Here is a 16,902-nt window from a genome sequence, read left to right on the forward strand (position 1 = left end):
TGAGAGTGTCAGAGAGTGATAGCGAGTGATAGAGAGTGTCAGAGAGTGTCAGAGAGGGATAGAGAGTGATAGAGAGTGTCAGAGAGTGTCAGAGAGTGTCTGAGAGTGTCAGAGAGTGATAGACAGTGTCAGAGAGTGATAGACAGTGTCAGAGAGTGATAGAGAGTGTCAGAGAGTGTCAGAGAGTGATAGAGAGTGTCAGAGAGTGTCAGAGAGTGATAGTGAGTGTCTGAGAGTGTCAGAGAGTGTCAGAGAGTGTCTGAGAGTGTCAGAGAGTGATAGACAGTGTCAGAGAGTGATAGACAGTGTCAGAGAGTGATAGAGAGTGTCAGAGAGTGTCAGAGAGTGATAGAGAGTGTCAGAGAGTGTCAGAGAGTGATAGTGAGTGTCTGAGAGTGTCAGAGAGTGTCAGAGAGTGATAGCGAGTGATAGAGAGTGTCAGAGAGTGTCAGAGAGGGATAGAGAGTGATAGAGAGTGTCAGAGAGTGTCAGAGAGTGTCTGAGAGTGTCAGAGAGTGATAGACAGTGTCAGAGAGTGATAGACAGTGTCAGAGAGTGATAGAGAGTGTCAGAGAGTGTCAGAGAGTGATAGAGAGTGTCAGAGAGTGTCAGAGAGTGATAGTGAGTGTCTGAGAGTGTCAGAGAGTGTCAGAAAGTGATAGAGAGTGATAGAGAGTGTCAGAGAGTGTCAGACAGTGTCAGAGAGTGATAGTGAGTGTCTGAGAGTGTCAGAGAGTGATAGCGAGTGATAGAGAGTGTCAGAGAGTGTCAGAGAGTGTCAGAGAGGGATAGAGAGTGATAGAGAGTGTCAGAGAGTGTCAGAGAGTGTCTGAGATTGTCAGAGAGTGATAGACAGTGTCAGAGAGTGATAGAGAGTGTCAGAGAGTGTCAGAGAGTGATAGAGAGTGTCAGAGAGTGTCAGAGAGTGATAGTGAGTGTCTGAGAGTGTCAGAGAGTGTCAGAAAGTGATAGAGAGTGATAGAGAGTGTCAGAGAGTGTCAGACAGTGTCAGAGAGTGATAGTGAGTGTCTGAGAGTGTCTGAGAGTGTCAGATAGTGTCAGAGAGTTTCAGAGAGTGATAGAGAGTGTCAGAGAGTGATAGAGAGTGTCAGAGAGTGATAGAGAGTGTCAGAGAGTGATAGAGAGTGTCAGAGAGTGATAGAGAGTGTCACAGAGTGTCTGAGAGTGTCAGAGAGTGATAGAGAGTGATAGAGATTGTCAGAGAGTGTCAGACAGTGTCAGAGAGCGATAGAGAGTGTCAGAGAGTGTCAGACAGTGTCAGAGAGTGATAGCGAGTGATAGAGAGTGTCAGAGAGTGTCAGAGAGGGATAGAGAGTGATAGAGAGTGTCAGAGAGTGTCAGAGAGTGTCAGAGAGTGATAGACAGTGTCAGAGAGTGATAGACAGTGTCAGAGAGTGATAGAGAGTGTCAGAGAGTATCAGAGAGTGATAGAGAGTGTCAGAGAGTGTCAGAGAGTGATAGTGAGTGTCTGAGAGTGTCAGAGAGTGTCAGAAAGTGATAGAGAGTGATAGAGAGTGTCAGAGAGTGTCAGACAGTGTCAGAGAGTGATAGTGAGTGTCTGAGAGTGTCAGAGAGTGATAGCGAGTGATAGAGAGTGTCAGAGAGTGTCAGAGAGTGTCAGAGAGGGATAGAGAGTGATAGAGAGTGTCAGAGAGTGTCAGAGAGTGTCTGAGAGTGTCAGAGAGTGATAGACAGTGTCAGAGAGTGATAGAGAGTGTCAGAGAGTGATAGACAGTGTCAGAGAGTGATAGAGAGTGTCAGAGAGTGTCAGAGAGTGATAGAGAGTGTCAGAGAGTGTCAGAGAGTGATAGTGAGTGTCTGAGAGTGTCAGAGAGTGTCAGAAAGTGATAGAGAGTGATAGAGAGTGTCAGAGAGTGTCAGACAGTGTCAGAGAGTGATAGTGAGTGTCTGAGAGTGTCAGAGAGTGTCAGAGAGTTTCAGAGAGTGTCAGAGATTGATAGAGAGTGTCAGAGAGTGATAGAGAGTGTCAGAGAGTGTCAGAGAGTGATAGAGAGTGTCAGAGAGTGATAGAGAGTGTCAGAGAGTGATAGAGAGTGTCACAGAGTGTCTGAGAGTGTCAGAGAGTGATAGAGAGTGATAGAGATTGTCAGAGAGTGTCAGACAGTGTCAGAGAGTGATAGAGAGTGTCAGAGAGTGTCAGACAGTGTCAGAGAGTGATAGTGAGTGTCTGAGAGTGTCAGATAGTGTCAGAGAGTGTCAGAGAGTGATAGAGAGTGATAGAGAGTTTCTGAGAGTGTCAGAGATTTTCAGAGAGTGATAGAGAGTGATAGAGAGTTTCAGAGAGTGTCAGAGAGTGTCTGAGAGTGTCAGAGAGTGTCAGAGAGTGTCAGAGAGTGATAGAGAGTGATAGAGAGTGTCAGAGAGTGTCAGAGAGTGTCAGAGAGTGATAGAGAGTGATAGAGAGTTTCAGAGAGTGTCAGAGATTGTCAGAGAGTGTCAGAGAGTGATAGAGAGTGATAGAGAGTGTCAGAGAGTGTCAGAGAGTGTCAGAGAGTGATAGAGAGTGATAGAGAGTGCCAGAGAGTGTCAGAGAGTGATAGAGAGTGATAGAGAGTTTCAGAGAGTGTCAGAGAGTGTCTTAGAGTGTCAGAGAGTGATAGAGAGTGATAGAGAGTTTCAGAGAGTGTCAGAGAGTGTCTGAGAGTGTCAGAGAGTGATAGAGAGTGATAGAGAGTGTCAGAGATTGTCAGACAGTGTCAGAGAGTGATAGAGAGTGATAGAGATTGTCAGAGAGTGTCAGACAGTGTCAGAGAGTGATAGAGAGTGTCAGAGAGTGTCAGACAGTGTCAGAGAGTGATAGTGAGTGTCTGAGAGTGTCAGATAGTGTCAGAGAGTGTCAGAGAGTGATAGAGAGTGATAGAGAGTTTCAGAGAGTGTCAGAGAGTTTCAGAGAGTGATAGAGAGTGATAGAGAGTTTCAGAGAGTGTCAGAGAGTGTCTGAGAGTGTCAGAGAGTGATAGCGAGTGATAGAGAGTGTCAGAGAGTGTCAGAGAGTGTCAGAGAGGGATAGAGAGTGATAGAGAGTTTCAGAGAGTGTCAGAGAGTGTCTGAGAGTGTCAGAGAGTGATAGAGAGTGTCAGAGAGTGATAGAGAGTGTCAGAGAGTGTCAGAGAGTGATAGTGAGTGTCTGAGAGTGTCTGAGAGTGTCAGAGAGTGATAGAGAGTGATACAGAGTGTCAGAGAGTTTCAGAGAGTGTCAGAGAGTGTCAGAGAGTGTCTGAGAGTGTCAGAGAGTGATAGCGAGTGATAGAGAGTGTCAGAGAGTGTCAGAGAGGGATAGAGAGTGATAGAGAGTGTCAGAGAGTGTCAGAGAGTGTCTGAGAGTGTCAGAGAGTGATAGACAGTGTCAGAGAGTGATAGACAGTGTCAGAGAGTGATAGACAGTGTCAGAGAGTGATAGAGAGTGATAGAGAGTGTCAGAGAGTGATAGAGAGTGTCAGAGAGTGTCAGAGAGTGTCAGAGAGTGTCTGAGAGTGTCAGAGAGTGATAGACAGTGTCAGAGAGTGATAGACAGTGTCAGAGAGTGATAGAGAGTGTCAGAGAGTGTCAGAGAGTGATAGAGAGTGTCAGAGAGTGTCAGAGAGTGATAGTGAGTGTCTGAGAGTGTCAGAGAGTGTCAGAGAGTGATAGCGAGTGATAGAGAGTGTCAGAGAGTGTCAGAGAGGGATAGAGAGTGATAGAGAGTGTCAGAGAGTGTCAGAGAGTGTCTGAGAGTGTCAGAGAGTGATAGACAGTGTCAGAGAGTGATAGACAGTGTCAGAGAGTGATAGAGAGTGTCAGAGAGTGTCAGAGAGTGATAGAGAGTGTCAGAGAGTGTCAGAGAGTGATAGTGAGTGTCTGAGAGTGTCAGAGAGTGTCAGAAAGTGATAGAGAGTGATAGAGAGTGTCAGAGAGTGTCAGACAGTGTCAGAGAGTGATAGTGAGTGTCTGAGAGTGTCAGAGAGTGATAGCGAGTGATAGAGAGTGTCAGAGAGTGTCAGAGAGTGTCAGAGAGGGATAGAGAGTGATAGAGAGTGTCAGAGAGTGTCAGAGAGTGTCTGAGATTGTCAGAGAGTGATAGACAGTGTCAGAGAGTGATAGAGAGTGTCAGAGAGTGTCAGAGAGTGATATAGAGTGTCAGAGAGTGTCAGAGAGTGATAGTGAGTGTCTGAGAGTGTCAGAGAGTGTCAGAAAGTGATAGAGAGTGATAGAGAGTGTCAGAGAGTGTCAGACAGTGTCAGAGAGTGATAGTGAGTGTCTGAGAGTGTCAGATAGTGTCAGAGAGTTTCAGAGAGTGTCAGAGAGTGATAGAGAGTGTCAGAGAGTGATAGAGAGTGTCAGAGAGTGTCATGGAGTGATAGAGAGTGTCAGAGAGTGATAGAGAGTGTCAGAGAGTGATAGAGAGTGTCACAGAGTGTCTGAGAGTGTCAGAGAGTGATAGAGAGTGATAGAGATTGTCAGAGAGTGTCAGACAGTGTCAGAGAGTGATAGAGAGTGTCAGAGAGTGTCAGACAGTGTCAGAGAGTGATAGCGAGTGATAGAGAGTGTCAGAGAGTGTCAGAGAGGGATAGAGAGTGATAGAGAGTGTCAGAGAGTGTCAGAGAGTGTCAGAGAGTGATAGACAGTGTCAGAGAGTGATAGACAGTGTCAGAGAGTGATAGAGAGTGTCAGAGAGTATCAGAGAGTGATAGAGAGTGTCAGAGAGTGTCAGAGAGTGATAGTGAGTGTCTGAGAGTGTCAGAGAGTGTCAGAAAGTGATAGAGAGTGATAGAGAGTGTCAGAGAGTGTCAGACAGTGTCAGAGAGTGATAGTGAGTGTCTGAGAGTGTCAGAGAGTGATAGCGAGTGATAGAGAGTGTCAGAGAGTGTCAGAGAGTGTCAGAGAGGGATAGAGAGTGATAGAGAGTGTCAGAGAGTGTCAGAGAGTGTCTGAGAGTGTCAGAGAGTGATAGACAGTGTCAGAGAGTGATAGAGAGTGTCAGAGAGTGATAGACAGTGTCAGAGAGTGATAGAGAGTGTCAGAGAGTGTCAGAGAGTGATAGAGAGTGTCAGAGAGTGTCAGAGAGTGATAGTGAGTGTCTGAGAGTGTCAGAGAGTGTCAGAAAGTGATAGAGAGTGATAGAGAGTGTCAGAGAGTGTCAGACAGTGTCAGAGAGTGATAGTGAGTGTCTGAGAGTGTCAGAGAGTGTCAGAGAGTTTCAGAGAGTGTCAGAGATTGATAGAGAGTGTCAGAGAGTGATAGAGAGTGTCAGAGAGTGTCAGAGAGTGATAGAGAGTGTCAGAGAGTGATAGAGAGTGTCAGAGAGTGATAGAGAGTGTCACAGAGTGTCTGAGAGTGTCAGAGAGTGATAGAGAGTGATAGAGATTGTCAGAGAGTGTCAGACAGTGTCAGAGAGTGATAGAGAGTGTCAGAGAGTGTCAGACAGTGTCAGAGAGTGATAGTGAGTGTCTGAGAGTGTCAGATAGTGTCAGAGAGTGTCAGAGAGTGATAGAGAGTGATAGAGAGTTTCTGAGAGTGTCAGAGATTTTCAGAGAGTGATAGAGAGTGATAGAGAGTTTCAGAGAGTGTCAGAGAGTGTCTGAGAGTGTCAGAGAGTGTCAGAGAGTGTCAGAGAGTGATAGAGAGTGATAGAGAGTGTCAGAGAGTGTCAGAGAGTGTCAGAGAGTGATAGAGAGTGATAGAGAGTTTCAGAGAGTGTCAGAGATTGTCAGAGAGTGTCAGAGAGTGATAGAGAGTGATAGAGAGTGTCAGAGAGTGTCAGAGAGTGTCAGAGAGTGATAGAGAGTGATAGAGAGTGCCAGAGAGTGTCAGAGAGTGATAGAGAGTGATAGAGAGTTTCAGAGAGTGTCAGAGAGTGTCTTAGAGTGTCAGAGAGTGATAGAGAGTGATAGAGAGTTTCAGAGAGTGTCAGAGAGTGTCTGAGAGTGTCAGAGAGTGATAGAGAGTGATAGAGAGTGTCAGAGATTGTCAGACAGTGTCAGAGAGTGATAGAGAGTGTCAGAGAGTGATAGAGAGTGTCAGAGAGTGATAGAGAGTGTCAGAGAGTGATAGAGAGTGTCAGAGAGTGTCTGAGAGTGTCAGAGAGTGATAGAGAGTTTCAGAGAGTGTCAGAGAGTGTCTGAGAGTGTCAGAGAGTGATAGAGAGAGATAGAGAGTGTCAGAGAGTGTCAGACATTGTCAGAGAGTGATAGAGAGTGTCAGAGTGTGTCAGACAGTGTCAGAGAGTGATAGTGAGTGTCAGAGAGTGATAGAGAGTGTCAGAGAGTGTCTGAGAGTGACAGAGAGTGTCAGAGAGCGATAGAGAGTGATAGAGAGTGTCAGAGAGTGTCAGACTGTGTCAGAGATTGATAGAGAGTGTCAGAGAGTGTCAGACAGTGTCAGAGAGTGATAGAGAGTTTCAGAGAGTGTCAGAGAGTGTCTGAGAGTGTCAGAGAGTGATAGAGAGTGATAGAGAGTGTCAGAGAGTGTCAGACAGTGTCAGAGAGTGATAGAGAGTGTCAGAGAGTGTCAGACAGTGTCAGAGAGTGATAGAGAGTGTCAGAGAGTGATAGAGAGTGTCAGAGAGTGTCTGAGATTGTCAGAGAGTGTCTGAGAGTTTCAGAGAGTGATAGAGAGTGACAGAGAGTGTCAGAGAGTGATAGAGTGTGTCAGAGAGTGTCAGACAGTGTCAGAGAGTGATAGAGAGTTTCAGAGAGTGTCAGAGAGTGCCTGAGAGTGTCAGAGAGAGATAGAGGGTGATAGAGAGTGTCAGAGAGTGTCAGACAGTGTCAGAGAGTGATAGAGAGTGTCAGAGAGTGTCAGACAGTGTCAGAGAGTGATAGAGAGTGTCAGAGAGTGATAGAGAGTGTCAGAGAGTGTCTGAGAGTGTCAGAGAGTGTCAGAGAGTGATAGAGAGTGATATAGAGTGTCAGAGAGTGTCAGACAGTGTCAGAGAGTGATAGAGAGTGTCAGAGAGTGTCAGACAGTGTCAGAGAGTGATAGAGAGTGTCAAAGAGTGATAGGGAGTGTCAGAGAGTGTCTGAGAGTGTCAGAGAGTGATAGAGAGTTTCAGAGAGTGTCTGAGAGTGTCTGAGAGTGTCAGAGAGTGATAGAGAGTGATAGAGAGTGTCAGACAGTGTCAGAGAGTGATAGAGAGTGTCAGAGAGTGTCAGACAGTGTCAGAGAGTGATAGAGAGTGTCAGAGAGTGATAGAGAGTGATAGAGAGTGTCAGAGAGGGTCAGAGAGTGATAGAGAGTGTCAGAGAGTGTCAGACAGTGTCAGAGAGTGATAGTGAGTGTCTGAGAGTGTCAGAGAGTGATAGAGAGTGTCAGAGAGTGTCAGACAGTGTCAGAGAGTGATAGTGAGTGTCTGAGAGTGTCAGAGAGTGATAGAGAGTGTCAGAGAGTGTCAGACAGTGTCAGAGAGTGATAGAGAGTGTCAGAGAGTGATAGAGAGTGTCAGAGAGTGTCTGAGAGTGTCTGGGAGTGTCACAGAGTGTCTGAGAGTGTCAGAGAGTGATAGAGAGTGATAGAGAGTGTCAGAGAGTGTCAGAGAGTGATAGAGAGTGTCAGAGAGTGTCAGACAGTGTCAGAGAGTGATAGAGAGTTTCAGAGAGTGTCAGAGAGTGTCTGAGAGTGTCAGAGAGTGATAGAGAGTGATAGAGAGTGTCAGAGAGTGTCAGACAGTGTCAGAGAGTGATAGTGAGTGTCTGAGAGTGTCAGAGAGTGATAGAGACTGTCAGAGAGTGTCAGACAGTGTCAGAGAGTGATAGTGAGTGTCTGAGAGTGTCAGAGAGTGATAGAGACTGTCAGAGAGTGTCAGACAGTGTCAGAGAGTGATAGTGAGTGTCTGAGAGTGTCAGAGAGTGTCAGAGAGTGTCTGAGAGTGTCAGAGAGTGTCTGAGAGTGTCAGAGAGTGATAGAGAGTGATAGAGAGTGTCAGAGAGTGTCAGAGAGTGATAGAGAGTGTCAGAGAGTGATAGAGAGTGATAGAGAGTGTCAGAGAGTGTCAGAGAGTGATAGAGAGTGACAGAGAGTGTCAGACAGTGTCAGAGAGTGATAGTGAGTGTCTGAGAGTGATAGAGAGTGTCAGAGAGTGATAGAGAGTGTCAGAGAGTGTCTGAGAGTGTCAGAGAGTGATAGAGAGTTTCAGAGAGTGTCAGAGAGTGTCTGAGAGTGTCAGAGAATGATAGAGAGTGATAGAGAGTGTCAGAGAGTGTCAGACAGTGTCAGAGAGTGATAGAGAGTGTCAGAGAGTGTCAGACAGTGTAAGAGAGTGATAGAGAGTGTCAGAGAGTGATAGAGAGAGTCAGAGAGTGTCTGAGAGTGTCAGAATGTGTCTGAGAGTGCCAGAGAGTGATAGAGAGTGATAGAGAGTGTCAGAGAGTGTCAGAGAGTGATAGAGTGTGTCAGAGAGTGTCAGACAGTGTCAGAGAGTGATAGTGAGTGTCAGAGAGTGATAGAGAGTGACAGAGAGTGATAGAGAGTTTCAGAGAGTGTCAGAGAGTGTCTGAGAGTGTCAGAGAGTGATAGAGAGTGATAGAGAGTGTCAGAGAGTGTCAGACAGTGTCAGAGAGTGATAGAGAGTGTCAGAGAGTGTCAGACAGTGTCAGAGAGTGATAGAGTGTCAGAGAGTGATAGAGAGTGTCAGAGAGTGTCTGAGAGTGTCAGAGAGTGTCTGAGAGTGTCAGAGAGTGATAGAGAGTGATAGAGAGTGTCAGAGAGTGTCAGAGAGTGATAGAGTGTGTCCGAGAGTGTCAGACAGTGTCAGAGAGTGATAGTGAGTGTCTGAGAGTGTCAGAGAGTGTCAGAGAGTGATAGAGAGTGATAGAGAGTGTCAGAGAGTGTCAGACAGTGTCCGAGAGTGATAGAGAGTGTCAGAGAGTGATAGAGAGTGTCAGAGAGTGATAGAGAGGGTCAGTGAGTGTCAGAGAGTGTCAGAGAGTGATAGAGAGTGATAGAGAGTGTCAGAGAGTGTCAGACAGTGTCAGCGAGTGATAGAGAGTGATAGAGAGTTTCAGAGAGTGTCAGAGAGTGTCAGAGAGTGATGGAGTGTGATAGAGAGTTTCAGAGAGTGTCAGAGAGTGTCAGAGAGTGTCAGAGAGTGTCAGAGAGTGATAGCGAGTGATAGAGAGTGTCAGAGAGTGTCAGAGAGTGTCAGAGAGTGATAGAGAGTGATAGAGAGTGTCAGAGAGTGTCAGACAGTGTCAGAGAGTGTCAGAGAGTGTCAGAGAGTGATAGCGAGTGATAGAGAGTGTCAGAGAGTGTCAGACAGTGTCAGAGAGTGATAGAGAGTGTCAGAGAGTGTCAGACAGTGTCAGAGAGTGTCAGAGAGTGATAGAGAGTGTTAGAGAGTGTCTGAGAGTGTCAGAGAGTGATAGAGAGTGATAGAGAGTGTCAGACAGTGTCAGAGAGTGATAGAGAGTGTCAGAGAGTGTCAGACAGTGTCAGAGAGTGATAGAGAGTGTCAGAGAGTGATAGAGAGTGTCAGAGAGTGTCTGAGAGTGTCAGAGAGTGATAGAGAGTTTCAGAGAGTGTCAGAGAGTGTCTGAGAGTGTCAGAGAGTGTCAGACAGTGTCAGAGAGTGATAGTGAGTGTCTGAGAGTGTCAGAGAGTGTCAGAGAGTGATAGAGAGTGATAGAGAGTGTCAGAGAGTGTCAGACAGTGTCAGAGAGTGATAGAGAGTGTCAGAGAGTGTCAGACAGTGTCAGAGAGTGATAGAGAGTGTCAGAGAGTTTCTGAGAGTGTCAGAGAGTGATAGAGAGTTTCAGAGAGTGTCAGAGAGTGTCTGAGAGTGTCAGAGAGTGATAGAGAGTGATAGAGAGTTTCAGAGAGTGTCAGACAGTGTCAGAGAGTGATAGAGAGTGTCAGAGAGTGTCAGACAGTGTCAGAGAGTGATAGAGAGTGTCAGAGAGTGTCTGAGAGTGTCTGAGAGTGTCAGAGAGTGATAGAGAGTGATAGAGAGTGTCAGAGAGTGTCAGAGAGTGATAGAGTGTGTCAGAGAGTGTCAGACAGTGTCAGAGAGTGATAGTGAGTGCCAGAGAGTGATAGAGAGTGTCAGAGAGTGACAGAGAGTTTCAGAGAGTGTCAGAGAGTGTCTGAGAGTGTCAGAGAGTGATAGAGAGTGATAGAGAGTGTCAGAGAGTGTCAGACAGTGTCAGAGAGTGATAGAGAGTGTCAGAGAGTGATAGAGAGTGTCAGAGAGTGTCTGAGAGTGTCAGAGAGTGTCTGAGAGTGTCAGAGAGTGATAGAGAGTGATAGAGAGTGTCAGAGAATGTCAGAGAGTGATAGAGAGTGATAGAGAGTGTCAGAGAGTGATAGAGAGTGATAGAGAGTGTCAGAGAGTGTCAGACAGTGTCAGAGAGTGTCAGAGTGTGATAGAGAGTGATAGAGAGTGTCAGAGAGTGTCAGAGAGTGTCAGAGAGTGATAGAGAGTGTCAGAGAGTGATAGAGTGTGTCAGAGAGTGTCAGACAGTGTCAGAGAGTGATAGTGAGTGTCAGAGAGTGATAGAGAGTGTAAGAGAGTGATAGAGAGTTTCAGAGAGTGTCAGAGAGTCTCTGAGAGTGTCAGAGAGTGATAGAGAGTGATAGAGAGTGTCAGAGCGTGTCAGACAGTGTCAGAGAGTGATAGACAGTGTCAGAGAGTAATAGAGAGTGTCAGAGAGTGATAGAGAGTGTCAGAGAGTGTCTGAGAGTGTCAGAGAGTGTCTGAGAGTGTCAGAGAGTGATAGAGAGTGATAGAGAGTGTCAGAGAGTGTCAGAGAGTGTCAGAGAGTGATAGAGTGTGTCAGAGAGTGTCAGACAGTGTCAGAGAGTGATAGTGAGTGTCTGAGAGTGTCAGAGAGTGTCAGAGAGTGATAGAGAGTGTCAGAGAGTGTCAGACAGTGTCAGAGAGTGAGAGTGAGTGTCAGAGAGTGTCAGAGAGTGTCTGAGTGTATCTGAGATTGTCAGAGAGTGGCAGAGAGTGGCAGAGAGTGGCAGCGAGTGATAGAGCGTGTCAGAGAGTCTCGGAGAGTGTCAGGGAGGGTCAGAGAGTGTCAGAGAGTGTGAGAGAGGGTCAGAGAGAGTGTCAGAGAGTGTCAGATAGTCATAGAGAGTGTCAGAGAGTGGCAGAGAGTTTCAGAGAGTGATAGAGAGGGATAGAGAGTGGCAGAGAGTGTCTGAAAGTGTCAGAGAGTGTCTGAGTGTGTCTGAGATTGTCAGAGAGTGTCAGAGAGTGTCAGAGAGTATCAGAGAGTGTCAGAGAGTGTCAGAGAGTGATCGAGAATGTCAGAAAGTGATAGAGAGTGTCAGAGAGTGTCTGAGTGTGTATGAGATTGTCAGAGAGTGATAGAGAGTGATAGAGAGTGTCAGAGAGTGTCAGAGAGTGTCAGAGAATGATAGAGTGTGTCAGAGAGTGTCAGACAGTGTCAGAGAGTGATAGTGAGTGTCTGAGAGTGTCAGAGAGTGTCAGAGAGTGATAGAGAGTGTCAGAGAGTGTCAGACAGTGTCAGAGAGTGAGAGTGAGTGTCTGAGAGTGTCAGAGAGTGATAGAGAGTGATAGAGAGTGTCAGAGAGTGTCTGAGAGTGTCAGAGAGTGATAGAGAGTGTCAGAGAGTGTCAGAGAGTGTCAGAGAGTGTCAGAGAGTGATAGCGAGTGATAGAGAGTGTCAGAGAGTGTCAGAGAGTGTCAGAGAGTGATAGAGAGTGATAGAGAGTGTCAGAGAGTGTCAGACAGTGTCAGAGAGTGTCAGAGAGTGTCAGAGAGTGATAGCGAGTGATAGAGAGTGTCAGAGAGTGTCAGACAGTGTCAGAGAGTGATAGAGATTGTCAGAGAGTGTCAGACAGTGTCAGAGAGTGTCAGAGAGTGATAGAGAGTGTTAGAGAGTGTCTGAGAGTGTCAGAGAGTGATAGAGAGTGATAGAGAGTGTCAGACAGTGTCAGACAGTGTCAGAGAGTGAGAGTGAGTGTCTGAGAGTGTCAGAGAGTGATAGAGAGTGATAGAGAGTGTCAGAGAGTGTCTGAGAGTGTCAGAGAGTGATAGAGAGTGTCAGAGAGTGTCAGAGAGTGTCAGAGAGTGTCAGAGAGTGATAGCGAGTGATAGAGAGTGTCAGAGACTGTCAGAGAGTGTCAGAGAGTGATAGAGAGTGATAGAGAGTGTCAGAGAGTGTCAGACAGTGTCAGAGAGTGTCAGAGAGTGTCAGAGAGTGATAGCGAGTGATAGAGAGTGTCAGAGAGTGTCAGACAGTGTCAGAGAGTGATAGAGATTGTCAGAGAGTGTCAGACAGTGTCAGAGAGTGTCAGAGAGTGATAGAGAGTGTTAGAGAGTGTCTGAGAGTGTCAGAGAGTGATAGAGAGTGATAGAGAGTGTCAGACAGTGTCGGAGAGTGATAGAGAGTGTCAGAGAGTGTCAGACAGTGTCAGAGAGTGATAGAGAGTGTCAGAGAGTGATAGAGAGTGTCAGAGAGTGTCTGAGAGTGTCAGAGAGTGATAGAGAGTTTCAGAGAGTGTCAGAGAGTGTCTGAGAGTGTCAGAGAGTGTCAGAGAGTGATAGAGAGTGTCAGAGAGTGTCAGAGAGTGTCTGAGAGTGTCAGAGAGTGTCAGAGAGTGATAGAGAGTGTCAGAGAGTGTCAGACAGTGTCAGAGAGTGATAGTGAGTGTCAGAGAGTGATAGAGAGTTTCAGAGAGTGTCAGAGAGTGTCTGAGAGTGTCAGAGAGTGTCAGAGAGTGATAGAGAGTGTCAGAGAGTGTCAGACAGTGTCAGAGAGTGATAGTGAGTGTCTGAGAGTGTCAGACAGTGTCAGAGAGTGATAGAGAGTGTCAGAGAATGTCTGAGAGTGTCAGAGAGCGATAGAGAGTTTCAGAGAGTGTCAGAGAGTGTCTGAGAGTGTCAGAGAGTGATAGAGAGTGATAGAGAGTGTCAGAGAGTGTCAGACAGTGTCAGAGAGTGATAGAGAGTGTCTGAGAGTGTCAGAGAGTGTCAGAGAGTGATAGAGAGTGATAGAGAGTGTCAGAGAGTGTCAGACAGTGTCAGAGAGTGATAGAGAGTGTCAGAGGGTGTCAGACAGTGTCAGAGAGTGATAGAGAGTGTCAGAGAGTGATAGAGAGTGTCAGAGAGTGTCTGAGAGTGTCAGAGAGTGATAGAGAGTTTCAGAGAGTGTCAGAGAGTGCCTGAGAGTGTCAGAGAGTGATAGAGAGTGATAGAGAGTGTCAGAGAGTGTCAGACAGTGTCAGAGAGTGATAGGGAGTGTCAGAGAGTGTCAGACAGTGTCAGAGAGTGATAGAGAGTGTCAGAGAGTGTCAGAGAGTGATAGAGAGTGTCAGAGAGTGATAGCGAGTGATAGAGAGTGTCAGAGAGTGTCTGAGAGTGTCAGAGAGTGTCTGAGAGTGTCAGAGAGTGATAGAGAGTGATAGAGAGTGTCAGAGAGTGTCAGAGAGTGATAGAGTGTGTCCGAGAGTGTCAGACAGTGTCAGAGAGTGATAGTGAGTGTCTGAGAGTGTCAGAGAGTGTCAGAGAGTGATAGAGAGTGATAGAGAGTGTCAGAGAGTGTCAGACAGTGTCCGAGAGTGATAGAGAGTGTCAGAGAGTGATAGAGAGTGTCAGAGAGTGATAGAGAGGGTCAGTGAGTGTCAGAGAGTGTCAGAGAGTGATAGAGAGTGATAGAGAGTGTCAGAGAGTGTCAGACAGTGTCAGCGAGTGATAGAGAGTGATAGAGAGTTTCAGAGAGTGTCAGAGAGTGTCAGAGAGTGATGGAGTGTGATAGAGAGTTTCAGAGAGTGTCAGAGAGTGTCAGAGAGTGTCAGAGAGTGTCAGAGAGTGATAGCGAGTGATAGAGAGTGTCAGAGAGTGTCAGAGAGTGTCAGAGAGTGATAGAGAGTGATAGAGAGTGTCAGAGAGTGTCAGACAGTGTCAGAGAGTGTCAGAGAGTGTCAGAGAGTGATAGCGAGTGATAGAGAGTGTCAGAGAGTGTCAGACAGTGTCAGAGAGTGATAGAGAGTGTCAGAGAGTGTCAGACAGTGTCAGAGAGTGTCAGAGAGTGATAGAGAGTGTTAGAGAGTGTCTGAGAGTGTCAGAGAGTGATAGAGAGTGATAGAGAGTGTCAGACAGTGTCAGAGAGTGATAGAGAGTGTCAGAGAGTGTCAGACAGTGTCAGAGAGTGATAGAGAGTGTCAGAGAGTGATAGAGAGTGTCAGAGAGTGTCTGAGAGTGTCAGAGAGTGATAGAGAGTTTCAGAGAGTGTCAGAGAGTGTCTGAGAGTGTCAGAGAGTGTCAGACAGTGTCAGAGAGTGATAGTGAGTGTCTGAGAGTGTCAGAGAGTGTCAGAGAGTGATAGAGAGTGATAGAGAGTGTCAGAGAGTGTCAGACAGTGTCAGAGAGTGATAGAGAGTGTCAGAGAGTGTCAGACAGTGTCAGAGAGTGATAGAGAGTGTCAGAGAGTTTCTGAGAGTGTCAGAGAGTGATAGAGAGTTTCAGAGAGTGTCAGAGAGTGTCTGAGAGTGTCAGAGAGTGATAGAGAGTGATAGAGAGTTTCAGAGAGTGTCAGACAGTGTCAGAGAGTGATAGAGAGTGTCAGAGAGTGTCAGACAGTGTCAGAGAGTGATAGAGAGTGTCAGAGAGTGTCTGAGAGTGTCTGAGAGTGTCAGAGAGTGATAGAGAGTGATAGAGAGTGTCAGAGAGTGTCAGAGAGTGATAGAGTGTGTCAGAGAGTGTCAGACAGTGTCAGAGAGTGATAGTGAGTGCCAGAGAGTGATAGAGAGTGTCAGAGAGTGACAGAGAGTTTCAGAGAGTGTCAGAGAGTGTCTGAGAGTGTCAGAGAGTGATAGAGAGTGATAGAGAGTGTCAGAGAGTGTCAGACAGTGTCAGAGAGTGATAGAGAGTGTCAGAGAGTGATAGAGAGTGTCAGAGAGTGTCTGAGAGTGTCAGAGAGTGTCTGAGAGTGTCAGAGAGTGATAGAGAGTGATAGAGAGTGTCAGAGAATGTCAGAGAGTGATAGAGAGTGATAGAGAGTGTCAGAGAGTGATAGAGAGTGATAGAGAGTGTCAGAGAGTGTCAGACAGTGTCAGAGAGTGTCAGAGTGTGATAGAGAGTGATAGAGAGTGTCAGAGAGTGTCAGAGAGTGTCAGAGAGTGATAGAGAGTGTCAGAGAGTGATAGAGTGTGTCAGAGAGTGTCAGACAGTGTCAGAGAGTGATAGTGAGTGTCAGAGAGTGATAGAGAGTGTAAGAGAGTGATAGAGAGTTTCAGAGAGTGTCAGAGAGTCTCTGAGAGTGTCAGAGAGTGATAGAGAGTGATAGAGAGTGTCAGAGCGTGTCAGACAGTGTCAGAGAGTGATAGACAGTGTCAGAGAGTAATAGAGAGTGTCAGAGAGTGATAGAGAGTGTCAGAGAGTGTCTGAGAGTGTCAGAGAGTGTCTGAGAGTGTCAGAGAGTGATAGAGAGTGATAGAGAGTGTCAGAGAGTGTCAGAGAGTGTCAGAGAGTGATAGAGTGTGTCAGAGAGTGTCAGACAGTGTCAGAGAGTGATAGTGAGTGTCTGAGAGTGTCAGAGAGTGTCAGAGAGTGATAGAGAGTGTCAGAGAGTGTCAGACAGTGTCAGAGAGTGAGAGTGAGTGTCAGAGAGTGTCAGAGAGTGTCTGAGTGTATCTGAGATTGTCAGAGAGTGGCAGAGAGTGGCAGAGAGTGGCAGCGAGTGATAGAGCGTGTCAGAGAGTCTCGGAGAGTGTCAGGGAGGGTCAGAGAGTGTCAGAGAGTGTGAGAGAGGGTCAGAGAGAGTGTCAGAGAGTGTCAGATAGTCATAGAGAGTGTCAGAGAGTGGCAGAGAGTTTCAGAGAGTGATAGAGAGGGATAGAGAGTGGCAGAGAGTGTCTGAAAGTGTCAGAGAGTGTCTGAGTGTGTCTGAGATTGTCAGAGAGTGTCAGAGAGTGTCAGAGAGTATCAGAGAGTGTCAGAGAGTGTCAGAGAGTGATCGAGAATGTCAGAAAGTGATAGAGAGTGTCAGAGAGTGTCTGAGTGTGTATGAGATTGTCAGAGAGTGATAGAGAGTGATAGAGAGTGTCAGAGAGTGTCAGAGAGTGTCAGAGAATGATAGAGTGTGTCAGAGAGTGTCAGACAGTGTCAGAGAGTGATAGTGAGTGTCTGAGAGTGTCAGAGAGTGTCAGAGAGTGATAGAGAGTGTCAGAGAGTGTCAGACAGTGTCAGAGAGTGAGAGTGAGTGTCTGAGAGTGTCAGAGAGTGATAGAGAGTGATAGAGAGTGTCAGAGAGTGTCTGAGAGTGTCAGAGAGTGATAGAGAGTGTCAGAGAGTGTCAGAGAGTGTCAGAGAGTGTCAGAGAGTGATAGCGAGTGATAGAGAGTGTCAGAGAGTGTCAGAGAGTGTCAGAGAGTGATAGAGAGTGATAGAGAGTGTCAGAGAGTGTCAGACAGTGTCAGAGAGTGTCAGAGAGTGTCAGAGAGTGATAGCGAGTGATAGAGAGTGTCAGAGAGTGTCAGACAGTGTCAGAGAGTGATAGAGATTGTCAGAGAGTGTCAGACAGTGTCAGAGAGTGTCAGAGAGTGATAGAGAGTGTTAGAGAGTGTCTGAGAGTGTCAGAGAGTGATAGAGAGTGATAGAGAGTGTCAGACAGTGTCAGACAGTGTCAGAGAGTGAGAGTGAGTGTCTGAGAGTGTCAGAGAGTGATAGAGAGTGATAGAGAGTGTCAGAGAGTGTCTGAGAGTGTCAGAGAGTGATAGAGAGTGTCAGAGAGTGTCAGAGAGTGTCAGAGAGTGTCAGAGAGTGATAGCGAGTGATAGAGAGTGTCAGAGACTGTCAGAGAGTGTCAGAGAGTGATAGAGAGTGATAGAGAGTGTCAGAGAGTGTCAGACAGTGTCAGAGAGTGTCAGAGAGTGTCAGAGAGTGATAGCGAGTGATAGAGAGTGTCAGAGAGTGTC

Source organism: Heterodontus francisci, chromosome 6 (genome assembly GCF_036365525.1).
Source record: "Heterodontus francisci isolate sHetFra1 chromosome 6, sHetFra1.hap1, whole genome shotgun sequence".
Classification (NCBI taxonomy): domain Eukaryota; kingdom Metazoa; phylum Chordata; class Chondrichthyes; order Heterodontiformes; family Heterodontidae; genus Heterodontus; species Heterodontus francisci.